Source organism: Budorcas taxicolor, chromosome 22 (genome assembly GCF_023091745.1).
Source record: "Budorcas taxicolor isolate Tak-1 chromosome 22, Takin1.1, whole genome shotgun sequence".
NCBI classification, from domain to species: domain Eukaryota; kingdom Metazoa; phylum Chordata; class Mammalia; order Artiodactyla; family Bovidae; genus Budorcas; species Budorcas taxicolor.
In genome coordinates this window covers 51,222,065-51,250,057 of record NC_068931.1, presented here as the reverse complement: position 1 = coordinate 51,250,057, position 27,993 = coordinate 51,222,065, and the positions used below count along the sequence as shown (strand labels likewise).

Sequence of the window (27,993 nt, the reverse complement as noted above, 5' to 3'; positions counted from 1 at the left end):
ATGTTCAAGGCTGCCTACAAGCACCATCCCCCAACCCTCTTCCTCGATGAACAGCCCATCACACTGCAGATGCGAACACGTCATTCACCTGCTTTCCCAGCTTCCCCCGCAGCTGGGGCACGAGCCTATGACCCAGCCATGAAACCTGAGCAGAAGTCCACTGAAAGGCTTCTCGACGAGACTTTCCTTCTAAGTAAGGCATCCTTCTTCACTTGACATAGGTTGGGGTTGAGACTGTGGCTCAAATTAATCTCGAATTAGGTTATATGTGGATTAGCAGGTGAATATAGCTTTGCTCTCAGGACTTTGTGCACCTGTCAATCACTAACAAAAGCCTTAAGTCATGATTTTATAGGAAGACGGGCTTCTCTGGTGTCTGTAAAGCAAGAAACCTTATCCAGACCCTCCCAGGTGCACCCAGCGGGTTCTGGACGTCAGGCTAGGACAAAGGACAGCAGCAAAGGGACTCCACCGCGGGACAAGTGGGATTCATTTCCCTTCCGGAAGTTGAACGGCAGCTAGTGCAACTGCCCAGATGTCTGGAGTGAGCGCTCCTGCTGACAGTATGCTCCCCAGGGCCTGTCGTGGGGGAATGGAGTCAGGCGCTGCAGCCTTCTCCCCTGGGACACCTCACCTGGAGTTCGTGTTCAGTTCCAAGTGCCTGGGAGCTACGCGCTACTGATAAGCCTGGCTCCCTAGACGGCTGCCCTCGGGGGCCACAGGGATGCAATGGAGAGAGAGGGGAGGGGTCTCCTCCGACCTGTGGACCTGGGTCTCTCCTGTCGCTCACCAGCCAGCATCCTTCACGGCTCCTCTCTAGCGTTCTCACCTCAGAGCTGTCACCAGGGTCAGCTTTCCATGCACCGAGGGAAGTAAGTCAGGGGATCACCAGTGCATGTCCATGTCAGAGGCAGATTTGACAAAACCCCAAGTAGTACAGCCAGCTCACTTTGTCCCTGACTTGTAATCACGCTTTTATAAGCCTGAGAGGGAATTCACTAGAAAGGGTCCATCGGGGAAAATGGCTCACTACATCGTGAGGGTCATAAAGGCAGGAGACTGGATGTCATGTCCAGCATGCAGGCAGCCTCCCAGAAAGCCAGTTTGAATTACTTTATCATATGCATATCCCTGAATCCATTCTAGCGAACCAAAAGGGAATAACTTGTAAGCTAAGTTTAACTATTGAGAGTACCAAATTACTAGTAATATCCCTCACGTCTCTATCAAGAACAGCCTTAGAGAAAGACACTCTTTAAATAGGTCACCCTCAACCTTTCCTCCAGACTGATCACATGGGGTGGGGGGGTTCTCTGCAGCTGCCTTCATGGACTTCATGTCAACTCAAGTCCTGCAGACTCACTGGACATCTCCCCTCTGCTCAGCACTGAGGAACCTGCTGCGAGAACTTCATAAGAAGGGTGTGCCCCCACGAAACTGAAGCCTCTTTTGGGACAAGATTTTGAGCAAAAAAGGGTTAAAGAATGTTTACAGGCAGCCCTGAGGTCCAGATGGAAGACCTAAATGTGAGTGTCTGATGAGTCCCCTTGCCCCCCAGCCATTTGGGGCACCCATGTCCTCAGAGACCCAGAGGTGACCATCACCACGATGAAGCCACTCACTTTGTCACTGGTGCTGCTCCCTCGACACAGCATGACCTTTCTCCCCCTTCATTCGTAGGACCACCCCCTCAAGGGCCACCTCCTCCACGACATTCCCAGAAGCCCCAGTCAGAATGAATGGCTCCTTCCACCGGACTCTCCACGAGGGCCTCTTGCACCTTGAACCAGGAGCTCCTTACTATGGTTTAGTGAGCAGAAGAAGTCAGAGGCAGATCTTTATTTATGACTATTATACTTGCAAGGAGATCCAACCAGTCCATCCTAAAAGAAATCAGTCCTGAATATTCCTTGGAAGGACTGATGTTGAAGCTGAAACTCCAATACTTTGGCCAACTGATGCCAAGAGGTGACTCATTTGAAAAGACCCTGATGCTGGGAATGATTGAAGGTGGGAGGAGAAAGGGACGACAGAGGATGAGATGGTTGGATGGCATCACCAACTCAGTGGGTGAGTTTCAGTAAACTCTGGGAGTTGGTGATGGACAGGGAGGACTGGTGTGCTGCAGACCATGAGGTCACAAAGAGCCAGACACGACTGAGTGACTTCACTTTCACTGTCACTCCTTGGAAGGAAAGTTATGACCAACCTAGACAGCATATGCAAAAGCAGAGACATTACTTTGCCAACAAAGGTCCATCTAGCCTAGGCTATGGTTTTTCCAGCGGTCATGTATGGATGTGAGAGTTGGGCTGTGAAGAAGGCTGAGCGCTGAAGAATTGATGCTTTAGAACTGTGGTGTTGGAGAAGACTCTTGAGAGTCCCTTGGACTGCAAGGAAATCCAACCAGTCCATCCTAAAGGAAATCAGTCCTGAATATTCATTGGAAGGACTGATGCTGAAGCTGAAACTCCAGTACTTTGGCCACCTCATGCGAAGAGTTGACTCATTGGAAAAGACCCTGATGCTGGGAGGGATTGGGGGCAGGAGAAGGGGATGGCAGAGGATGAGATGGCTGGATGGCATCACCAACTCGATGGACATAAGTTTGGGTGAGCTCCAGGAGTTGGTGATGGACAGGGAGGCCTGGCGTGCTGCGATTCATGGGGTTGCAAAGAGTCAGACACGACTGAGCGACTGAACTGACTAAAAAATGAATCACTGTGAGCATGTTTGCCAGACTCTGTGCACTATTATGAATATTTCCTGAAGATAAATTTCCAGAGGTAGAATGGCTAGGTTAAAGAGAATTGCATTTTTAAGGCTTTTAAAAGAGCGAAACCAAAAGGCCCAAGGTTATAGCAATTTAATCTTGTGTTTCAACAAGCTCAAAAGGAGTGGCCTCCACCACAAATTACGGAGGGCTTCACAGAGGAAGTGGAATTTCAGCCCAGTGGAGATGGGGAAAGTCAGGCCAGAAAGGAACAACAGTCCAACTAAAGACACGATGAGGGAAGCACTTCTAGGAATCACTGAGCTCCATTTAGTGGAGGGTGGGCAGCCTGAGTAGGAGGAAGAAAAGATAAAGGCCGGCAGGAGGGCTGAGGTCAAACTGGAGATATGAAGGCCTGGCCAAAGGGCAGGGAGTTTCGTCAACCACATCTGAGCAAGGAAAATACAGTCAGATATGATCAGCTACAAATTTCCCAAAACAGTGTTTATTCAGAGATTATGCAACTAACCAAGAAAGATAAGAAAGATGTAAATTGCCTATTGTGCTTGAAATAATAACTCTAATTCTTACCATCAATGTGGGCAGACTTCCGTTTGTCTATGGATTGTGCAACATAATAATGGATATGCATGTGGTCCTACATGTGTCATTTTAATGTGGGACCGTTGTTTGCTTACAACCCAGAAAGCTTTATGTGTGCTCCATCTTTGCAATTTTTTGGTATAACTGTGTGAGCCGCTCTCCTCTAAGATTTCCAGGCATGTGGCGCCCTAAATGGGAAACCTTAAAAAAGAAGGGCTAGCTTTGCGGTTTAGAGCTAAGATGGCGCCTGGCGGAAGAGATGAGGGCATGGCCTAAGTTGTTTGTCAAAACTTTTGATTGGCTCTCTTGATTTCCGTGGACATGCGTGGACAGCGCATGATCACCATAGACTCCTGTTATAATGATGGCACATGACAATTTGACCTTTAATGTGATTGGTGCAACTATGGAAAGTCCCTCACAAACCCCACCTGCTTGCCTTTATAAGTCAGGCAGCAAAAAAGTGGAACTGCTTAGACAGAAGCCCTGTTGCATCTGATTGTCTCTCGCTCGCGGAGGGGCTGGGTTGGCGGACAGCAGGCTCACCTCTCCTCGGGACCCCTCGGCTTTGCTGAGAGAAGTTCCACTGCCTCTTTCTTTCTGCGAAGCGCCCCCCAAACAGGCAGAAGGAAGAGTAGGTGTTTTTCCTGCACCAGGATCCTCAAATGCATCTGGGGAGTTTCTGCCCTTACTTCTATCCCCTGGTTTCAGCCCCACAGGTGGGTTGAGTCAATGCTCCTCTCTCTCCATCTCCTGAGCGCCTCCTAGCCCAGGAGGCATTCTCACTGCCTCCTTATGGGGTGGGAAACCACCTTATGTCACAGCCCACCTCCTCCCCTGTTCTACTGTTCACCTCCATAAATGCCAAACTCTAGTCCTCCAGCATTAGCTCCCAGAGAACACACAAACCTCACTTCTCTCAAAGAATCTGACTCCTCACACTACAACCTTGCAGATGGAAATCACAGCTGTTGTCTTTGATGTGCACTTTGAGAGCCTGTCTTGGAAGCCAGGAAATGAAAGTGGTCTCTACTCTTCAGCTAGATACCACAAAGCTCCCTGTGTCAGAGGAATTGAACTTTGCCCCAAAAGAGGTCTGGTCTTTGCCCTTGGCTCCGAATGTCCTGCTTTATAGGAATGCCCCTGCTTACCTGGAGGCACTGGACCATACCAGACTTGTGATTTATGGAGGGGGTTTTGAGGCAAGCACTGTCAGCTCGGTTTCTGAAGACGGAGATGGAGCCTGAGCTCAGCCACATGAGCCATCATCAGCCATGGAACCCAAACGAAAACTCTGGACACCAAGGCTCAGGTGAACATTCTTGGTTGGCAATCCCCCACATACATTATCACACAGCCTTGGCAGATGAGTAACCCTGTCCATGACGGCAGGGGAGGATGGTCAAAGATTCCACACCTGGGACTTTCCTGGATTCTCCCCTCCACCTCTTCCCATGGCAGGTCTTAACCTGCACCTTTCCCCTGTAACAGACTATAGCTGAGAGCATAATGACTTTCAGTGGGATCTGCGAGTACTCGAGAGGTATTAAATCTGAGGATGGTCTTGGGAACTGTTTCTCTAAATCTCCACCCCCAATTCAGTAGATGCCTCAGCCTCCCTGGAAAGAGAGGGTTGCAGAGCAACCGAAGTTACCAGCAAGGAGAACTATCCCAGATAATGTATCAACATATTGTCCCATCAGTTCAGTTCAGTGAGTTCAGTCACTCAGTCGTGTCCAGCTCTTTGTGACCCCTTGAATCACAGCACACCAGGCCTCCCTGTCCATCACCAACTCCCAGAGTTCACCCAACCTCATGCCCATTGAGTCCGTGATGCCATCCAGCCATCTCATCCTCTGTCGTCCCCTTCTCCTCCTGCCCCCAATCCCTCCCAGCATCAGAGTCTTTTCCAATGAGTCAACTCTTCGCATGAGGTGGCCAAAGTATTGGAGTTTCAGCTTTAGCATCAGTCTTTCCAAAGAACACCCAGGACTGACCACACATGTCTAAAAAGGAAATGAACACAGTGTGGCCATACGTGGTAAGCGCTAATAGTGAGGTGCACACCCTGAATGGTACTAAATTCAGAAGAGGGAACATGGTGGGTGGAAGAGATTAGAGAAGGCTTCATGGATTTCATGGAACTTGAGCTGAGAGTTTGAGAATGTAGAGAAATCAAGCAGTCAGAGTGAAGAAGAACATTCCAGGTAGGACAGAATGATTTATATCAGCTTGCCAAATTGGCATAGCATTGAGAATCTGGGGAAGAAAGGCTGAAACAGAAAATTAGGGAATTATTAGCTGTGAAAGATTCCTGATGTTATTTATCTCCCTGAATGCCCTCATTAGCTGATCACTGTAAGTCTTTTCAAAATCCCAACAATCGGTTTGCTAATTTGGAACACAGAGGCAAGGGTCCTATTCTTGATTCTTCTTTGACCTTTTCCACACAGTCCACACTAAATACACATATGAAAGAGGGGGAAAGGGGGGTGTTGGTGAAGACCTCAGTGGCATCATCACAGACAAGAGAGCACTGGCAATTAACAAGGCTGCCTCACTGTCCACCTCGAGGAGGTGCCATTCACAGGAAATGAAGATGAACAGTGTCCCCTGAAGTTGTGTGATGCTCTTGCCCTCATGAGTAAGGAAAAGCTTTAAGGCTGCAGGTCTGATAAGAGATCACTGGCTCTGATAAGAGAAATTACAAAACATGAACACTCATACTGAGGACCATAAAATAACTAAGGCTAAGGGACCACACACACACACACACAGCCCGAGTGACAATTAGAGCTGTTAACCAGTGTAACTTTATGGAGGCACAGACATCAATAAAAGCAAAGACGTATTGTTTAGAGGAGGTGATCAGAAGGCCAAAAAAGCTGCTCTCTTCAGTTCAGCCTGGTGCTGAGAGCAACTGTCAACCAGGGGGCTCAGCAGCATGAGAATTCAGAAGCAATAAACCTGAGTTTCTCAACATTCCCACCTACCCATCTTGGTCAGTTCAGTTGATACAACAGAACACCCTAGACTGAGTGGTTTATAAACCATAGAAATTTATTTCTCAAAGTTCTGAAGACTGGAAAGTCTAAGATCAAAGTGTCAGCAGACTTCATATCTGGTGAGAAACCTCTCCTTGGCTCACTGATGGATTCCTTCTCACTGTGTGCTCATACAGCAGGAGGGGTGAGAGAGCTTTCTAGAGTCTTCTTAATAAGGACCCGAATCCCACTCGTGAGAAACAACATAATCACTTCTCAAAGACCCTACCTTTTAATACCATCAGATTGAAGGTTAAGATTCCAACATGTGAATTTTTTTACTTTATTTGTAATTGGAGGATAATTGCTTTACAATGCTGTGTTGGTTTCTGCCATACAACAATGTGAATGGGCCATTAATATACATATCCATAGGCCGCCCCCCTACCCTGAGCCTCCCTCTTACCCTCCACCCCAGGCCACCCCTCTAGGCTGTCACGGAGCACTGAGTTGAGCTCCTGGTGTTATACAACTTCCCGCTCGCTCGCTACCTCGCTTACATATGGCAGTGTACCAACATATGACTTTTAAGGGGCCAAGAGCTTTCAGTGCATTGCACCACCCCACACAGGTAACTGGACCTTTTGCCATCCTCAAAAACCACCCCATGTGGATATCTGAACCTTTTGTTTCCTCAAAAACACTGCAGAAAATTGAATTTTCCCTTTCAACATGGCTCATTATATCGTTAGGAAGCTCACGAACACCTCTCTGAGAATTTGGTAAAAATCCTGAGCTCTTACCCCAGAAATACACACAGAGAGAGTTTTGTGCAGAACTCTAGATTCTGCAGCCCATCTCTGAAACCCTGCTGCCTCACAGAAGCAAATGTGATCTGCTACTCAGTTTAGACAGCCCTTTCCTTATTAATACTCAGCATTACCTCTGTCAGGAGATTTGAATTTTAACTAGGTCATAAGGTCAATGTGGTAATTTACTTTTTAAAGACTTTTAAGACTATGAACTATGTAATGTGTAAAAGGTGATTCATTTTCATATGAAAAACCCTGAACAAGACTCAACAGTTCAGAGGTGGCTGCTGAAGCCCCTTCAGACATTGTGACTTAAATCTACTCCACAGGTTTGTTAAATAGCATAAATGATGTTAGGAATAATTTATTTGGGGTGAAATAAGTGGTATTCGAGAAATAAAAATTATCCAGTCTCCTTGGAGAAGGAAATGGCAACCCACTCCAGGATTCTTGCCTGGAGAATCCCCAAAAACAGAGGAACCTGTTGCGAGCCACAGTCCATGGGGTCGCAAAGAGTCGGACACAACTGAGCGACTTCATGTTCACATTGAAGACATTAATGCTAATTGAAATAAGCCAAACCCAAAAGGACAAATACTGTATGATTCTGTGTGTTAGGTACGGAGAGTAGTCAAACTGGTAGAAAGAGACAGTCGAATCATGATTGCCAGGGCCGGGGGGTTGGGGAGAAGGTTGAATGTTTAATGGGTGCAGAGTTTCCATTTCAGATGATGAAAAAGTTCTGGAGATGATGGTGGTAATGGTTGCACAACAATGTCAGTGTATTTGATGCCATGGAATTGTGGCACTGAAAAATGACTAAAATAGGAAAAAAATTATGTTATATATATTCTACTAAATTTTTTTGGAAATTATCCACACCTTTCCATACTGTATAAGTGAAGTTTAAGGATCAGGCAAGCCCAGGACTTCATAACTTTGGGGGAAAGCTTTAGAGAAATCCTATCCCTGTACTTTAAGGCAGGGGTCCCCACCCTCCGGGATCCGATGCCTGATGACCTGAGGTGGAGCTGATGCAATAATAACAGCAGAGAAGTGCACAATAAATGTAATGTGCTCAAAGCCGGTGCACCAGGACAACCCGGAGGGATGGGATGGGGACAGAGGTGGAGGGGGGTTCAGGACGGAGGGGACACATGTACCCCCGTGGCTGATTCATGTCAATGTATGGCAAAAACCACCACAATACTGAAAGTAATTAGCCACCAATTAAAATAAATAAATAAAATAATAAATTACTGCAATGTGCTTGAATCAGTCCTAAACCATTATCTCCCTCAGTGGTCTAAGGAAAAATTGTCTTCCACGAAAATGGTCCCTGGTCCCAGAAAGGTTGGGGACCACTGCAAGGGACTCCAACAAGCACCTTGTGTGACCATGTTAATCCAATGTGGATGCAGTGATCTATGTATTTTTTAATTTTTAATTTTATATTAGAGTATAGCTAACTAACTATAACTACTGTGATAGCTTTGGGTGAATAGCAAAGGGACTCAGCCGTACATATGCATGTATCCATTCTCCCCCAAACTCCCCTCACATCCAGGCTGCCACATAACACTGAGCAGAGTTTCATGTGCTATACGACAGGTCCTTGTTGGTTATCCATTTTAAATATAGCAGTGTGTATCTGTCCATCCCAAACTCCTTAACTATCCTTGCCCTTCAACCTTCATCCCTGGTAACTATAAGTTCCTTCTCTAAGTCTGTGAGTCTGTTTCTGTTTTGTAAATAAGGTCATTTGTATCATTTCTTTTCAGATTTCTTTATATCACAAATAAGGGATATCATACGACATTTGTCTTTCTCTGCCTGACTTACTTCACTCAGTACAGCACTCTCTAGGTCTATCCATGTGGTGATGCAATGCCTTATGACAGCAAGGATAGGCAAGCGTGGGCTGTGAGCTTGACTTGACTCCAAAACCATCAGAAACCATGGCACTCACCTTGAAGTAACACGCTCATGAAGTCAACAAGAAGAGCCACCCCTGAACTTCCAAGAGCAGGTTGCTTATCTTCTTTTACCCTTGTGTATCTGGCAGAATTTTGTCAAAGACTCACTTTCATTGCAGCATCCTCCCCCTAGCCAGCTTGTGGAGGACTCTATTCCCCTCTAATCACCAGAGGCTGCTAGTCTCTTACCCAGAGAACCTGACAATCGCCAAACAGACCAGATTTGCCTAAGCCACTCCCCCAGGTTCAGAAGAAACTCGGGGTTGACCTCTGGCCAAGAAGGCAGCAAAACAGACAGGAGCTCAGGCCTCCACCCTGGCCCCAACAAAGCAGACAGCTGCCCAAGGGCTTCTACCAGGAGGGAAGAAAAACCACAGAATGAATAGATTCCCATCTCGTCTCCACCAGGAGTCAATAAGAGAAATTATAGCCACATCAAGATATTTTAAGAACAGCTATAATATTTTACCAGCTGTCAGGGAAATATGAAAAGAAAAAGGAAAATAATATCTATTTAGTTAAGGAGTTGACACGGTTATCCATAAGGAAAGACAATGCATGCTGCAATATGAAGATATATATATACTTTAGACATAAAATGTTAGACTGCACTATAACTAAACTAAAGCTCATAAAAAATTAGAAAACTGTCCATTTCTCAAAATTCAGAAGTATTGTGCTTTAAAAGAACAAGGAGTGAAATTGTGGTCATCAGTACAAAAAGGAGTGAAATTGTGGTCATCAGTACAAGGTTGACTAAATGTCTCCAGACAGCAATTAGTTTTGCTCTTTCAATTACCAGGGCTTCCCGGGTGGCTCAGATGGTAAAGCATCTCCCTGCAATGTGGGAGAACTGGGTTCAATCCCTGGGTTGGGAAGGTTCCCTGGAGAAGGAAATGGCAACCCACTCCAGTACTCTTGCTGGAAAATCCCATGGACAGAGGAGCCTGGTAGGCTACAGTCCACGAGGTCACAAAGCATCAGACACAACTGAGAGACTTCATTTTTCACTTTCAATTGCCAGCAAATATTTACTGAGCTTGAGCAATATACCAGACAATTCTGAGATAACATGCAAAGATGAGGATGGCATGGTCGCTTTTTGTTGTTTTTTTTGTCCTTAGGTGGCACTAGTGGTAAAGAACCTGCCTGCCAATGCAGGAGATGTAAGAGAGGCGAGATCGATCCCTGGGTTGGGAAGATTCCCTGGAGGAGGGCATGGCAACCCACTCCAATATTCTTGCCTGGAGAATCCCATGGACAGAGGAGCCTGGAGAGCTACAGTCCACAGGGTCACAAAGAGTTGGACATGAGTGATCAACTAACACACAATAAGGACCTATTATATACCATAGGGAACTCTACTTGATACACTGTAATGGCCTATATGGGAAAAGAATCTTAAAAGTGTGGATATCTGTATATGTATAACTGATTTACTTTGCTATACAGTAGAAACTAACACAACATTTGCAAATCAACTATATTCCAATTAAAAAAAAATTAATTTAAGGGGAAAAAAAAGAAAGGAGTACTTTCTCTTCCTGCCACTGACTTTCCTTGAAACCACTCTGAGGATTGACCTGTCTCAGGAAGCTTGAGATGACAGGTGTGGCAACCTGTGTCAAAGTGCAAGCTGTGTTACTAAGAAGCCTGCTACAGGGGCAGAAGTGAAGAAGGCTTCTTCTCTGCATGAAATTTCAGAATTTGTGTGAGTTATAGCCCTTTCTCTCTCTGCTGGGAAGTTCTCAGACCTGTGTTGAGGGCTGTAACAAGTAGAGTGCTGGAAATGTGTGTTTAGGGAGGTCTGTGCGGGGGTTAGACAACAGTAAGACAGTAAATTAAAGGCCATGTAGAATTTAAAGGAAACAGTCCTTTATTGCTAAATCAAACAACTCTGGCCAGCTTCACCCTAAATCCCTGTTGGTTTTCAGTGGGAAATGAAGTCACTTAGCAGTGATCGCCCTTGGTTATTGTTACTATGGATCACTTTTTTTTTTTTTTTTTCAACCTCTCAAGTAGGTGAGACTAGAGGAACTTCCAAACTGAATTTCAGAAAATGACGTCTTCATAGAACATTGGCCAAGGTCATGGACATTCCGTAGGAGGACACTTGATTGAGAAAACTATTAGAAGTGACACTGTTCAAACAATTGCGGTATTGTAAATGCTTGATGGTTGACAAGCTTAACATATCATCAAGTTTTGCTAAGAAATTCTCCAGACAAACCAGAAAGGTGTTGATTCTTATAGCCCTAGACATAGGGGTTGATTCTCAAAGTCCAGGAGATAAGATTAGGAGCTTTTCTTCTTCATAGAATCCTTGGACTCTTGATAATTTCCCCTTACTGTCAGAACTCTGAGTAGATGTTCAATTTTTGAGCTTCTCCTCACTGTTCCCTCTACGTCACCCACAGAATAGTAGAGCAACCAATTAGCTTTGTCATGGCCAGAGTCAGAAGGAATAAATATGGTTCTCATTGTCAGGGTAGCTCTCAGCTTCTTTGGATAGACCTAAGAAGAAGTTTTTTAATGTCTTGCAGTTGGGTTACTCTAATAGATGAAAGCTGATACCTATTATAACTCTTTCCTTATCCATCTCCTCCACCATATTGAGTTACTTGAGATGGGAAATGATCTTTGGTGTCTATATCTGACAATATTCGGTCCTAATAAGAGAATCACTAGGTAATTTTTGAATAAATGGATTAGTGTCCAAATGAAAATTTAATGAAAAATCAAATTCATTCCTTTTTACAGGGGCATCTGTTGTTCCTCTGTGGCCAGCATTTTCTCCTTATTTCAGTAATGGCAGCCTTCTTTCTTCCTTCCATGTAGTTCTGGTGGGGCTGCCACTCATAATTCCCTACCCTCCTTCCAAGCTCACCAATCACGGTATTCCTTTTCACATACAACAGGGATTGGTCCAAGCAACAGATACATGACTCAGACAAAACCAGTCAATTCCCTGGTACTTGGGTACTAGGAGAAAAGTGTTCTCTTATTACTGAGACTTACTAGACTTGCTACCCCACCGAGGAAGCCCATGGGGATATCGGTGTTCATCTTTTCTTTGACATGGAAGTAACCTGGGTATAACCCAAGAAAATATGGAAAACCCAGAGAGAGTCAAAGAAGAGAGGGGAAGGAAATGAGAATAAGAAAGAGAGAAAGAATGTGATGGAAAGTGACCTGTAATATTTATTTTAATCTGATCCACTGAGCAGGCTCCCTGCTCCATCTTTCCTGTATTTTGCCCCATTTTTCCCACTTACAGTAGTCTTTGTTGGAGACCCAGCTAATGTATTCCCAAGAAGCAATTGTATCTGCCTTTCACCAAAGCAACAGAAGCTTCTCTTTAAAAGAAATAGACCATACCCTCAAAGTTATCCTGGGCTCCAAAGTTATTATGAACTGGTTCTACTCTGAATCACAGAGTAGATCAATGAACACACAGTTCAGCCCTTAACTTTCACTCATTGCAATTTTGTAGAACTCACACTCCTTTCCAAGAGCAATACGTCAAAATCATCTTTCAGGCAATACTGAGCCATATTAAGAGAACACAGCCTGGCGATCAGTAATTTTGTATCTAAACACCTCTGTCTATGTCTATACAGCAATGTTTCAGCACTTGTTTATAATTTTGTTTACCTTTATGATTTTTCTATAACTTAGGACAAATCTTAGTATAAAAAACAATAGATTGCACAAAAACATAATCCAAACAAAAATGGGAATTGTTAGATGTGTTTAAAAGAGTATAAATAAAAGAAAATCTGTATATTCAGTTACAGAGGGGAAAGAATAAAATTAAAGAGCATTCACATTCATTTCACAAAGCCTGGGCTGAGCACTGTGGTTGCAGTATAGACACAGGTGAGTAAAAATAGACCAAGTCCCTGTCCTTGTGTTGCCTACAGTGTAGTGGTAGAGACTAGACTAGACTACACAGCGTGACTAGTGAAAGAGTCACAGGTGTTACACAGGACCATGGTGCCGGAAGAGCTAATAATCAGGGCACTTCACTTTCTCAGTAAGGTCTGGAGAGGCTTCCTAAAAGAGTGATGATTGAAATGCAATCCAAGAATAAATAGAAATTAACTTGGTGAAGAAGGGCACGTGGTGTAGCCGATGATGTCAGTGCTCTGCCCAAGGGCTTTCTCTGGCCATAGGGTGGTCTCAGTCCTTAACAGGGCAAGGCAGGAGGACCAGAAAGTTGACACTCCCAGGAGCACAAACATCTCAACTTCCTAAGCCCCCAGGTTGGACGACTCCAAGCATGATCTGAACCACCTTCTAGAAGGCTCTGGTGAAACTGAGCTTCACCGTCCTCACCAGGAACCTCCTCATCCTTGCATCTAGTCTTGGCTTCCTTTCATCCCCAGCTCATCTCCCTTCCCTGACTCCCTTACCAGCGCTTTCTGGACTGCTTCTCACACCAACTGGGCAAACTCATGTTCCAGTGTCAGGAGAAGACTTCTTGGAGAACTCACCTTAAGACAGGAAGTTGGAGTGAGGGAGGAGAGAATAGGAGAGAACCTTGTGCAAAAGCCCTGAGATGGGAAGGAACACGAACGGTTCCGGGAATTGAAAGATGGCCATTCTCACTGGAATAGGAAATACTGAGGAAAATGTGGTAGGAAGGACTTCTCTGGCTAAGACTCCATGTCCCCAGTGCTGGGGCCCAGGTTCAACCTGTAGTCAGGGAACTAGATCCTACATGCAACAACTAAGAATTCACACACCACAAGTAAAGACCCTGCATGTTCCAAAGACCATCAAAGGTCCCCAGCGTCACAACCAAGACCTGGCATAGCCAAATAAATAAATATTACCAAAAGAGGGAGAAGAAGCGGGAGAAGTGTCCAGAGAAGCGGCTGGGGGCAGAGGGAAGAGAGTAGAGAAGGATTCTGCAGGATCCAAGAGCAATCATAAAGGCCTGGGAAATGAGCTCTGCCTTTGTCCTCAGTGGAGTAAGAAGCCAGTGAAGGATTTTACAATGGAGGTTGATGTGCTCTTGTTTCTGCTTTGAGATGGTGGCTCTTGTCTCAATGTGAAGAAAAGACTGGAGGGGGCTAAGAAGGATCTGTTTGGAGTGGTCAAGAGTAGATGATTGTGGTCCAGGTTGAGGTGATAGGAATTTGCCCTGGAGTTACTGCCTTCAATGTGGGAGACCTGGGTTCGATCCTTGGGTTGGGAAGATTCCCTGGAGAAGGAAATGGCAACCCACTCCAGTACTCTTGCCTGGAGAATCCCATGGACAGAGAAGCCTAGTAGGCTACAGTCCGTGGGGTCGCAAAGAGTCAGACACAACTGAGCAACTTCACTTTCACTTACTGACAGAGGGGGCATTAAGTGGTGGGATTTGGAGGATATTTAGAAGGCAAAATCAATAGGGCTTGGAGATGGATTCAGTCTGAGAGATGAGAGATAGGGAGTTATCAAAGATTACACATAGACTCTGGCTTATGTGCTTGAATAGTTAATGTATTTCTATTATAGAAGACATGCCAGAGATCATTAAAGATTGCCTTAAAGACAAGGTTATATACAAGGAGTATGTTTAGTTCTCTGGAGTAAGTACACATAGGCAGATAGACTGATGATTTTACTTTTACACATTAAAATTCTGGGTAAGACAGGGACTGTGAGGGTAGGAAAACATAAAGAGTAAAATCTAACAGCAGCTGAAAACTAAACATCATCTTGCTTTGAAACTAAACTGTAGTGTACACCCCAGCTGACATAACTGGGCAGGTTAAGAGGGGAGGAGGGGTGGTCACACATGGACTCAAAGCGTGAGAAGGAAGCCACGTGGGAGCAAAGACCTAGGCTGATCAGATGTCTTCCCCCCTTGAGCCAGCCTGATCCCACCTAGTTTCAACTCTGTTCAAATAAATATGCCTCTTAAACCCAGACCACATTATGATGAAATAGTGAAGGAAATGGAAAGAGAATGAAAGCTTGGGAAGAACAGTGTATGAAAGGAGAAAAGAGAGGGTAGGCAAATTCTCCTACTTTATACTTGTGTTTCGGGCCCAAGCCAATGAGAGTATGAAGGGGAAAGATGAAGAGATGGAAAGCATCATGGCATTTTAGAGATGGTAGATATTAGCTAGCCCAGGACCTGTCAGCTTCAGCACTATTGACATTTGGGGCTGGATAGTTGTTCATGAGGAGGGAGGAGGCCTCTCCTGGGCCCTGGAGGCCAGCATCCCTGGCCCCTACTCAGTAGATGCCAGTAGCATCTGTCCTCAGACATTGCCAAATGTCCACTGAAGGGAAAAATGACCCTTGATGAGGACAACTGAGCTACTCTCACCTCTCCATTTTACAGATGAGGAAACTGAGCCCCACACTGGAAAGACGTTTGCCCAAGGATGTGCAGAGTCAAGACAAGAATCTAGATTGTCCCCAAAGGTCGGATCATTCTATTTAAGAGGCCACGTTTATAGACAAAGATTTCTGCTATGTATAAACCTAACTCTAGAAAAAGCTGTATATTGTCAGCCTGCTTATTTAACTTCTATGCAGAGTATATCATCCAAAATGCCAGGCTGGATGAATCACAAGCTGGAATCAAGATTGCCAGGATAAATATCAACTACCTCAGATATGCAGATGATACCACTCTAATGGCAGAAAGTAAAGAGGAACTAAAGAGCCTCTTGATGAGGGTGAAAGAGGAGAGTGAAACTGCTGGCTTGAAATTCAACATTCAGAAGACTAAGATCATGGCATCTGGTCCCATCACGTCACGGCAAATAGATGGGGATAAAAATGGAAACAGTGTCAGATTTTTTTTTTCCCCCCTTGGGCTCCCAAATCACTGGACAGTGTCTGCAGTCATGGGGGTCACAAAGAGTCAGACATGAGTTAGTGGCTGAACAACAGCTCTAATGAAAAATAGTTTAAAAAATAATAATCATGCAACATTGAGAACACATCAGGGGTAAAGAGAACCATCCTTATATGTGAGTGGGTACTAGGCCAATCTGCCCAAAAAGTTTTTACGTTGGTGCGGGCACCATGAACCACCCACAGGTGCAGGAAAGTGTGTTGAGACAAAATATCTGGTTTAATTTTATTTGTATAAGACTCAGGAAAAAGTCTAGTTTAGAATACAAGTCAAGGAATATTACTCAGCCTTTTAAAAGAAGGAAGTGTGTGACATTGTATAACACAATAAACCTTATAGCCAGTAGGCTAAGCAAAATAAGGCAATCACAGAAAAGCAAATTCTGAATGAATTCCCTGGATAAGAAGTATCTAAACTGATAGAAACGGAGAGTAGAATGTGGTTTCCAGAGGCTGGGGGAAAGAGAGGGCATAGGAATTGCTATACAATGAATAGAGTTACAATCATGTCAGATGAAACAGTTCTGGAAATTCAAGTGCAATAAGAGCTAACAATACTGTACTATCCACTTAAACAGTAGTTAATAGGATATAGTTTATGTTTTGTGTCTTTCCACAATTAAAAACACACACACAAATCGAGGACTGTTACTATTCTATCTCCCTGTTTCTTTCAGAGTAGGCTCCTATCAGGAAAAGTTTCTTGTGTTTGATGGATGACAACCTGGGAAATGCTGGTCCCAAATCCCAGCCCTCATTTAGAAAGCTCAAGTAACCACAAAGTTGCAGAACACAAAACGACTTTTAAATCCAGCGCTAATTATTACCAAAGACCCATATTTCCAAGTACCAGGGCAAAACTCACTTCTTAAATACAGCTGTATTTTTATAAACGGCACAGAAAGTTAATGCCTGGAGATCATACTGGTCAAATCCTTCTCTTTAGAGATAAGGGCCCTACGGCAATACCAAGAAGTTGCAATTTTGCCCAAGGTCACCCAGCCTGTTAGTGATAAAACCCTGCACACAAACCCAGACTCCCGTGCCCTCATCCAAGAACTTCTCTACTTTACCAAACTGCTCTCCTTCTACTCTGAGGACCCCAAATATACCCCCTCCATTAACATGAGATGCTCATTCCAGGGAGGAATAAATGTGAGACCTTGAAAAGGAAACCATGGAGGAATGTCAAAGAAGAGAGATGTGATGAAAAATAAATGAAAACTGAAAAAAAAAAGAAAGAAAGAAAATTCAGAAGGCTAGAAAAGAAAAATCCCAGAGAATGAGAAACGGGCCCCAAAAAGACCTTCACAAAGATATAAGCTGCTGGTTATTCTTGGTGCCCTGAGGAGTGTCTGAACTGCTGCCAGAATTGCTTCTAACCTAAATGGAGAATAAAAACTATTTTCCTTATCTATTGAGAGTAAAAGCAAATTTCATGTTAGGAAGCACTGGTTTGGATGAGGTGAGTTGAAGTTTTAAGAAATAGAGTGTTATTAGCGAACCCTAGCCAACCCGGGGCACTCGAGAAATGCTGATTTTTAAAAAGAATATCTAGATTTTAACACTCCATATTGGAGTCATTCTGCACGAGGAGTTCATTATTTTCATCTGCTTCTAAATAAATGTCTTCCTCTCTCCTGCCTTCTCCCACAGGTACACATTCACTCTATGCTTCCTTTAGCTTTGTGCTTTCACATGCACACATACACACTGATTCTTAACTCCCCCTTTTCCCTCATTCCCCTTCATTTACCCTTCAAACTGAAATAGACAGTAGAAAAACCCTGTGTCCACCCTCACATCTATTTACTTAAGCGGTGTATATATCAGTTAATGCTGCTTTTGGCTACAGGGAAGCGCAAACCCAAATAAAAGGAGCTTTGAACAGTAAGTACACTTATTTTCCCCATAACAAGGAGTCCCAAGGTAGCACCACACAAAGCTCAATAAACGTTTGTTGATTTGAGTTACCCCGCAGCACGTACTCTGCAGAGAATTAATAACTCACATGTACCGTGGTCCCAGGGGCTTGTCACCCAGCAGGGAAAACTATGTCCCCAACCCTAAAACAAGGTAGCCTAACACACAGCAAAGGATTGGTGTGGACGGTACACACTCCTGCAAGCGCTGAAAGGGAGGAGAGCCCTAAGACCCCAGAGAATGGACAAGGCTGCCTCACAGGGGACAGGAGCACAGGTGAGGTTTCTAAGGATGGGAAGGATTTTGGTAAGTGGTGTTGACATGAAGAAGCACTCAAGGTGGAGCAAATCATTGGAAGCAGCAGAGAAAGTGAGTTTTGGGAAGCGTGTGGGTAATTGTGATCGGAGTAAAGAGTTTGTTCCTCCAGACTTAAAGGTGACAGATGGTAACGTGCACTTCCGAACATGAAGACTAGGGTCAAAACAAGTGAGAATGCCTCAGTTCAGTTCAGTCGCTCAGTCGTGTCCAGCTCTTTGTGAACCAATGAACTGCAGCATGCCAGGCCTCCCAGTCCATCACCAACTCCCAGAGCCTGCTCAAACTCATGTCCATTGAGTCGGTGATGCCATCCAACCACCTCATCCTCTGTCATCCCCTTCTCCTCCTCTCTTCAATCTTTCCCAGCATCAGGATCTTTTTTAATGAGTCATTTCTTCACATCAGGCGGCCAAAGTATTGGAGTTTCAGCTTCAGCATTAGTCCTTCCAGTGAATATGCAGGACTGACTTCCTTTAGGATTGACTGGTTGTATCTCTTTGCAGTCCAAGGAACTCTCAAGAGTCTTCTCCAACACCACAGTGCAAACGTATCAATTCTTCGGTGCTCAGCATTCTTTATGGTCCAACTCTCACATCCATACATGACTACTGAAAAAAACCATAGCTTTGACTAGACAGACTTTTGTTGACAAAGTCCTGTGGAATTTCAAAGGCCATACCCTCAAATGAGGGCTTTCCTGATAGCTCAGTTGGTAAAGAATCCACCTGCAATGCAGGAGACCCCAGTTCGATTCCTGAGTTGGGAATATGGGCTGGAGAAGAGATAGGCTACCCACTCCGGTATTTTTGTGGTTCCCTTGTGGCTCAGCTGATAAAGAATCCTCCTGCAATGCAGGAGACCTGGGTTTGATCCCTGAATCGGGAAGATCCCCTAGAGAAGGGAACAGCTACCCACTCCAGTATTCTGGCCTGGAGAATTCCATGGACTGTATAGTCCATGGGGTCGCAAAGAGTTGGACACAAGTGAGCAACTTTCACTTTCACTTTCCCCTCAAGTGGTCCAAGGAGTGGACAGGCAGAATACCTCCAAGAGGAAGTTGAATTCCTTATGGTGGAGACCCTGGCTCCATCAAATCTGAATTGCTAGGTTAAAAGATCAGGTTGAAGTGTACGCTTTTGGGGACTCCTGAGGGAATCAACCTGAAAACATCTAACTGCTTTGTTCAAGAATAACCAGTGTGCACATACTTGGCAAAGAGTTGGGAACTAGATTATAGGCCTAGTTTTTCCATTAACTGGCTGCAGCTCCTGAGGTCACTCCCCGCTCCCATCCCCAGCCTCAGTTTCCTCTTCTCTAGAACAGGATCACAGGACTAAAGGCACTCTGCACCCCTCCCTCCTCCAACAATCCAAGAATGGCTCTGTGTATGGATGTTTATTGAGGCAAATGCGGTCCACACGCCTCACAAGCAGGGAAGCAGGGCGACTGGGGCTGCATCATTCCCCTGACTGTCACCAGCTGAGTGGTGCTGCAGTTTTTCTCCCAAACATCTGCTGCATCATTAGTAATGTCTATCCTTCCTACCACAATGGGGTTTATTATCATTAATGGTAATTATTGTTGTTGAAGAGCCAAAGAACTTTCATCTCATCCCGATATTTTGTTTCTGCCTCACATCAAATCTCTTCTTCCTAACACATTTCTATTTTCTTTTTTTTTAGAAAGTAGAAGAAAGGGCATGATTGCTGGTAAGGATATTTGGGTACTTAGTTCAATTCCACATGATATTAGATAAGTCCCTTCCCCCTCTAGCTTCAGAGTGAGTAGAATAGATCTAATGAAGTCTGTGCTTTTTAACCATGAGTGAACCTCAAAATGATTATGAGGCTTTTTCAAAAGGCAGATCCACGAACCCCAGTCCAGACCTGGAGGATTTGTATGTCCAGGGGTGGATCTAGCAATGTATATTTTGAAAACTTCACCCAGGAATTCTAATAGGCTTTCTAAATTATTGATTTGGTCAATAGATACTTGTTTATAGCCTACCAAATAAATAGTAGGACTATTTGTTAATAAATTAGAGCTAATGCTGAAATGTCTAAAGCATACAGAGATAGAAGATTTAATTTCTGTCTTTAAGGAGTCCAGCAAATGGTGAGGAAAGACAAACATGAAAACAGACACAGAGTAAAGAGGACCAGACTTCAAAGATGGAGCGCTGATGTCACAGGAGCATATGTGAGGGACTCCAAGTCAGACTGAGGTGATAGGAAGTCTCTCCTGAGGAGGTAGCCTTGAATTAAGCTTTAAAGGACAATCAGAAATTCGAGGAGGTGGGGACTTCCCTGGTGGTCCAGTAGTTAAAACTCCTCGCTACCAATACAGGGGGGCATGGGTTCAGGGGCACAGGTTCGATCCCTGGTCAGGGGAGCTGAGGTCCTACACACCACACAGCGTGGCCAAAAGAAATTTTAAATAAATAAATAAATAAGAGGTTCAGGTAGGTGGGGAGAGCAGTGCTATAGGAAAAATCCAGAGTTCATAATAGTAGTTCTTACAAGTGAGGTACAGAGACTGAGTGGGAGGCAAATGAGGGAATAAAAGCTACAGAAACGCCCCACTTCTAACACTCCTAGCATCTGTATATGCAGACACTGCCACCCCCATCTCCTCTTGACCTGCAATGTCAGCCCGGGGGAATCACAAACCAGACTGGCTGCAGGTCTGGGGTGAGAATTTGGGGAAGGAGGAGAAATTACTAAGGGAAGAACCAGATGAATGCAGATGGGATGGTACTGTGAGCTCTTGCTGAAAATACATGAAGTTCCCCTAGAGAACCAGTAACTCCAAAGGAAAGAGGACTGGGCTTCACAGCCAGATCTGGTATCTTCCCCACTAGCCTCCCGACTCACCCCTCAGGCTGCACTTGACCTTGGCATGAAGTCTCCTCCCAGCCCCTTCTCCCTCAAGGCTGACCCCGGAAGGGCAGCCTGACCTCAGATCTCTTGACAGGCACGCTGTGTGCAGGGATGGGGGCCAGTCCCACAGTTTACCTGCATCCCATGAGGGTAGTGTTTCTTGGAACCCTTTGGAAGCTGGATCTGTTTAGGCTGCGTTGAGTGATTCCCACCCCCCCTCACCTGGAGGAGCAAACTGATTTCCTCCTGGTTCATAGGTCTGCCCTCTGTGGTGACCTAGGTCTGTGGATGGTTACATTGGCTTCCATTGTTGAACACAGCTTCAAAATCCTACTGCTCTATGGCTAATGCTCTGTCTGACCAGCCCCATCCAGCACTCAGGCCCCTCAAAGTGAAGGCTCTCCTATCTTATTACAGGCAGCCTAGAGCAATGGTTAGATGTTTTGGAGTGTCAACTAAGATAAACTTCTTAGAGTCAGTTTACAGTCTCCTTGTCTCTCCAAAATTAAAAAAAGAATTTAGAGGAAACATATTTCCTGTGGGCCAACATTCATCTCTTTCAGAGCTTCAAACACTCATTAGACACCACTGCTTTCCAGGTAGCTAGTGTAAAGATGCTTAAGATCAGAGCAAATACAGAGAAATGAAAATAAGCCCACCACAACTAAACTTGCTGTGATCAGTGTCCACAGCCCTCGGGTTACAACCTGCAGAGGAAGGCAGTAGTACCCTTTGTGGTCTACACTCCGGCTCTCTTGGAAGAAAGACTTTATTCCAGGAAGAAAATCTATACAAGTTGCATAGGGTGAGAGTGAAAGTGTTAGCCTCTCAGTCATGTCCAACTCTTTTTGCAATCACATGGACTGTAGACCGCCAGGCCCCTCTGCCCATGGAATTTTCCAGGAAAGAATACTAGAGCGGATTGCCATTCCCTTCTCCAGGGGATCTTCCCGATTCAAGGATTAAACCTGGGAGGCAGATTCTTTACCACCTGAGCCAACCAGGGATGACTTGCATAAGGTAGACCAGTAGTTCTCACCTGGAAGGGATCTTGACCTGATCCTATGGGATATTTGGCAATGTCCGAAAATATTTTTTGATTGTCACAGCTAGAGAGGGGATTCTACTGGTATGGGTTGGGGGTGCTGTAAAACATTCTACAATACACAGGAACCACTGCCCCCCACAACAAAGAATTATCTGGTCCAAAATGTCAATAAGGCCAAGACTGAGAGCCTGGGCTAGACTGTGTAAGGAAAAGATGCGTTCTCTTCCCTTTGTGTCTGGAAGTTGGTACCCCTGCTAACCTGGTCTCATGAAGACTGACAACAGTCTCCCTCTCCTTTCACAAGTCCAGAGACCAGCAAGTCCAGGCCCATCATTTACAGATGAGAAAACATGAGGCTCTGAGAGCAAAGTGATTTCCCTGAAGAACTCAAGTGAGCAGAGTAGAGGCTGGCTATCGAGCCCTCAAGGTCACTGCTCCCACCTTGCGTCCATCCGCTAGACCCAGCTCCTCCACAGCATCTCATTTCCAGCCAGACTGTTGGTGCCACAAGTTACAAAATAAAGCTTCTATGGGAAAGGACTTTTTGTCTCCAAAAATCTTGGATCTTTCACTGGTGGGTGTGGGGTGTGTGTGTGTGTGTGTGTGTGTGTGTGTGTGTGTGTGTGTGTGTGTGTTTGTCTGAGAAGGGCACTGGGAAAGAAGGGTTTGAATCCAGCTTTTTGGAATGAGCCAGTGAAGTAGCAGCTGCCCAAGGCAGTGGCACTGAGAGCAGATGGACAATTAGGAGACTGTGTTGGATGGACCTAGAGGTTACCATACAAAGTCAGCCACATCCAGCAGAGGAAGACCAACACATGGTATCACTTACGTGAGAAATCTTAAAATACAAACCAACTTATTTACAAAACAAAAACAGACTCACAGACATAGAAAACAAACTTATGGTCACCAAAGGGAAAAGGCAAGGAGGAGGGGTAAATTAGGATTATGGGATTAACAGAAACACACTACTATATATAAAATAGATAAACAACAAGGACCTACCATATAGCAGAAGCAACTACATTCAATATCTTGTAATAACCTACAGTGGAAAAGAATCTGAAGTTGTACACCTGAAACCACCACAGTGTTATAAATCAACAATAGTTAAACAAAAATAAAATGAAATGAAAAAAAAAGTAAAGAAAGGAAACAGTGATACTAACAGACCAAAGACAGAAATACAAGCGAAAGTTAATTCAACTTTAACAGACTGTTTGGTCCATTGTCCAGGCAAGACCGTGGAAGAAGGCTTGGAGGAAGGGGCAGGTTATGTTAAGGGAGGGTGTGATGGAGCCATGGTTAAGGCCCAGGATATCTGTATGTGTAGCTGGCCTTTCAGAATGTTCATCACAGAGTGAGCCTCTTCTGCACTGCAAGGTTCAGAGACCCTTAAATAATGATCTAGGGGCAGCCCCTGACTTGATAGAACCTTTGGAGGTGAGGAGGCCTTTTAGGACCACATGGTATAAGCGACGTACCTATGCATGGATCTGATGCCCTGGGTTGCCTGACAGACGCCAGATTGATTGCAAGGAGAATAAAGAGGCTCCTGAGAGAATAATCCCCAGTGAGGGAGCGAGGCGTCTGGGAAGGAGGGGCACTCCAGCCCAGGCACGAGAGGGAGTGAGTGCAGAATGGAATGATGGGTTCTCTACGATGCGACACCCTTCCCCATCCTTCTCCACTCCCTCCTCAACCTTCGACCCCAGCACGTAGGTGCCTTGGGAAGAGGAAGTCTGAAGGGTAAACCTCAAGACCTGAGTCATTCTGGGCTACAGTCCCTGTGCTAGGGGCCCGTGCAGTGGTTTCTCCCCTCCCACTCATCCCCCTGAAAATAGATCAGGCCAGTTTGCAGAGGAAGACATTTTTTAATAGACTGAGAGAGAGAAAGGTGTACATGAACTGGAGAGACACGGTGGCAAGCCCCAGAAAGCAATCATGAGCAAACCCCAGAAGTCAAGGTCTGGTTAGCACCACCCCTGTGGCAATGGACAGCATGAACTTTAGAGCAAAGGAGAGACAGAGTTCTCACTCCTCCAGCGCCCTCCTCAATCTTCCTCCATCTCCACCTGTTGCCCTTGAGGAGTTTATGTACCTTCTCTGAGCTTCAGTTTCCTCCTCCTTAAAATGGAGTTTTTGTGAAGACTTAAAGGGGGCTTCCCTGGTAGCTCAGGGGGTACAGAATCCGCTTGTAATGCAGGAAATGTGGGTTCGATGCCTGGGTCAGGAAGATCTTCAGGCAAAGGCAAAGGGAATGGCGAACTCATTCCAGTATTCTTGCCTGGAGAATTTCATGGACAGAGGAGCCTAGAGGGCTACAGTCCTGGGGTCGCAAAGAGTCAGATAGGACTGAGTCTCACACACACACACACACACACACACACACACACACTTAGAGAATTCCTGCAAAACACTTAACACTCAGCACAATTGCTATAGACTAAATATATGTGTCCATCCCAACCCTGTCTACCACCCAAATTCACATGTTGAAACATAATCCCCAATGAGCTGGTATTAGGAGAAGACTTTGGAGGAGAATAGGTAATAAGGATGGAGCCCTCATAATTGGGATTAGTGCCTTCATAAAGGGTCCTGGTGGCTCAGACAGTAAAGAATCTGCCTGCAATGCAGGAGACCAGGGTTTGATCCCTGGATTGGGAGGATCCCCTGGAGACGGGAACAGCAACCCACTCCAGTATTCTTGCCTGGAGAATCCCGTGGACAGAGGAGCCTGGCAGACTACAGTTCATGGGCTCACAAAGAGACTTCAGAGAGCTCCTTTACCCTTTCTGCCGTGTGAGGACTCAAGGGAAAGACAGCCATCTATGAACCAGGAAATGGGCCCTTGGCAGATCCCAAATCAGTTGGGACCTGATCTTGGATTTTTCCAGCTGCTAGAATTGTGAGAAATAAACTTTGGTCATTTATAAGCTACCCGGTCTATGGTATTTTGTTACAGCAGGGACTGACCAAGACAACAGTGCTGGGTAGATATAGCATATTCTCAAAGAAGGGATAGAGGTCATCACTACGGGGAGCTATTCAGAGCATCAGTTGCATTGAGAGTAGGTGACCGGAGTCAGGCTAGGAAAGAATGGACTCCAGATGGGCCTGGATGACAACAGGCAGCCAAGAAAGTCAGAGGTAAAGGTTGGGTCAGTGCAGCAGAGGCCAGGACTGGGCTGTGACTGTGGTGTCCACAGATCAGCCGTCTGAGGCAGGTGATGCTAGTGAGAGAGAAGGGACTGCCTCAGCAGAGGATGGTAGAAAGGCCAGGGGAGGCCAAGATACCCTCTGTGCAGGGAGAGCTCTTTCAGAGCCACAGGAAGAGGGAACGTGTGGCCCATCGGCTCAGTAAACATCATCAAGAGGAAGGAAAGCTAAGGTCCAGCCCAACAGGAGGAAGCTACTGACTCAGCTGACCTATGGACAAACTGGATCTTGCCAAGGATTCACAAGACTGGGGAGCATTAAGAATGTGAATTTTTTACAAAGGTTTTTTTGTAAATTATTTATTTGGCTGCACCGGGCCTTAGTTGTGGCAAGCAGGATCTTTGATTTTTGTTGTAGCATGAAGGATTTTTAGTTGTGGCATGCGAACTCTTTATTGTGGCCTGTGGGAACTAGGTCCCCCCTGAAAGAGCTCTCCCTGCACAGAGGGTATCTTGGCCTCCCCTGGCCTTTCTACCATCCTCTGCTGATGCAGTCCCTTCTCCCTCACTAGCATCACCTGCCTCAGACGGCCGATCTGTGGACACCACAGTCGCAGCCCAGTCCTGGCCTCTGCTGCACTAACCCAACCTCAGGAATCAAACCTGAGCCCCCTGCAGTGGGAACTCGGAGTCTTAGCCACTGAATCACCAGGAAAGTCCAAGAACGTCATAAATCTCTTAAAATGTCTCTTGAACATATGAAAAGATGTTCAGTCACACTGTAAAAAGAAAAGTTCAACAAACTATAATTTCTCTATAAGAAGGACAAAAAATAAGTTTAAACATGAGAACCATCCTGCACATTGTGGGAAGTTAATCTGAGTATATCTCTACAGAAGATTGTTTGCACTATCTATCAAAAATACAAATGCACACACCCTTGGATCCAGCAATTCTTTTTTTAGGAATGTATTCTCTAGTGGTACTTGTTGCTGCTGCTGCTAAGTCGCTTCAGTTGTGTCCGACCCTGTGCGACCCCATAGGCGGCAGCCCACCAGGTTCCCCCATCCCTGGGATTTTCCAGGCAAGAACACTGGATTGGGTTGCCATTTCCTTCTCTAATGCGTGAAAGTGAAAAGGGAAAGTGAAGTCACTCAGTCATGTTCAACTCTTAGCAACCCCATGGACTGCAGCCCACCAGGCTCCTCCATCCATGGGATTTCCCAGGCAAGAGTATTGGAGTGGGGTGCCATTGCCTTCTCCAGTGGTACTTGTTACATATGTGTAAAATGATCTACACAGAAAGTTGTTCACTGGTTACTCAGAAATAATTTTTTAAACAAGAAAACTACATTTTGAGTAAATAAGTGACAGCCGTTAAAATAGAGACACTTGGTACCCTTTGACCATCACCTTCCCCGTTTCCTCCTGCACCAAGCCCCTGGTGATGACCGCTCTGCTCTGCTTCTGTGAGTTCAACTACCTCGTACTCCACCTATAAGTGAGATCATACATATTTGTCTTTCCGTGTTTGGCTTATTTCACTTAGCATAACATCCTCCAGTTTCATCCATGCTGTCACAGATGGTGAGATGTCCTTCCTTCTTTAGGTTCTGTGTAATTCTTGACTAAAAAAGTCATTTTAATGGCTTTGCTCCTTTTTTATGAAGAAGGAAATGGCAACCCACTCCAATATCCTTGCCTGGAGAATTCCATGGGTAGAAGAGCCTGCAAGGCTACAGTCCATGGTGTTGCAAAGAGTCAGACACGACTGAGAGACTATCATTCACTCACTCACTCTTTTTTTAACCAAATACATTTGTCTTTTTATTTTCCTTAATACCCTTTCCTTCTTCCTTGCATTGCTGTCCACCCAGATCAAGTTTTTGATTTGCAGACACTGTAGAATTCTGTGGTTAATATGCTCTGTGGGAGAGGAAAATACTGGTGAGACACAGCAGATACCACAGGGAAGCAGTAACCAAGATTCAAAAGAATTCCTTGGTGGTCCAGTGGTTAAGAAGACTCCATGTTTTCACTGTCTAAGAGGGAGGTTCAATCCATGGTCAGGGAACTAAGGTCCTCCAAGCCGTGGGACATGGCCAAATAAGATTTTAAAAAATTCAATCTACAGAGCATGTCTAGAGAGGCGCCAGAGTAGGGGTAGGGGAGAACCCAACCCAACCCTGGCTCGGAATCGCAGAGTGAAGATACACAACAGCAAATCATCAGGGAGACATTCCATTTGATATCTAAAAGAGTTGAAAATGTTTGCAATTTCCTAGAAGGAGGATTATTAATCGGAGGATCTGACAACAAACTGATTTATAGACATTATGCAACATTATATTTTGTCTTCTGTGTGGATTCTTCAGAAAGTGAACTTGGCATTTTAGATCTAATTCAAGTATTTGCGGAAACATTAGACAAGTGTTTTGAAAACGTCTGTGAACTGGATTTAACTTTCCATGGAGACAAGGTTCACAATACTCTTGCAGAAATAGTGATGGGAGAATGGTATTGGAGACCGACATGAATGAGATTGTTACACAAATTGATGCATAAAATAAACTGGAGAAGTCTGAGGCTGGCTTAGCAGGAGCTCCAGCCTGTGCTGTATCAGCTGTAAAGAATATGAATCTTCCTGAGATCCCAAGAAATACTGACATTGGTGACATCAGTATAAAAGTGCCAAACCTGCCCTCTTTTAAATAA

General features: G+C 45.0%; 1 pseudogene; it reads left to right on the top strand.

The window, feature by feature from the left end:
- LOC128067374 (AP-3 complex subunit sigma-1-like) lies at window positions 1-27,993 on the top strand (annotated as a pseudogene).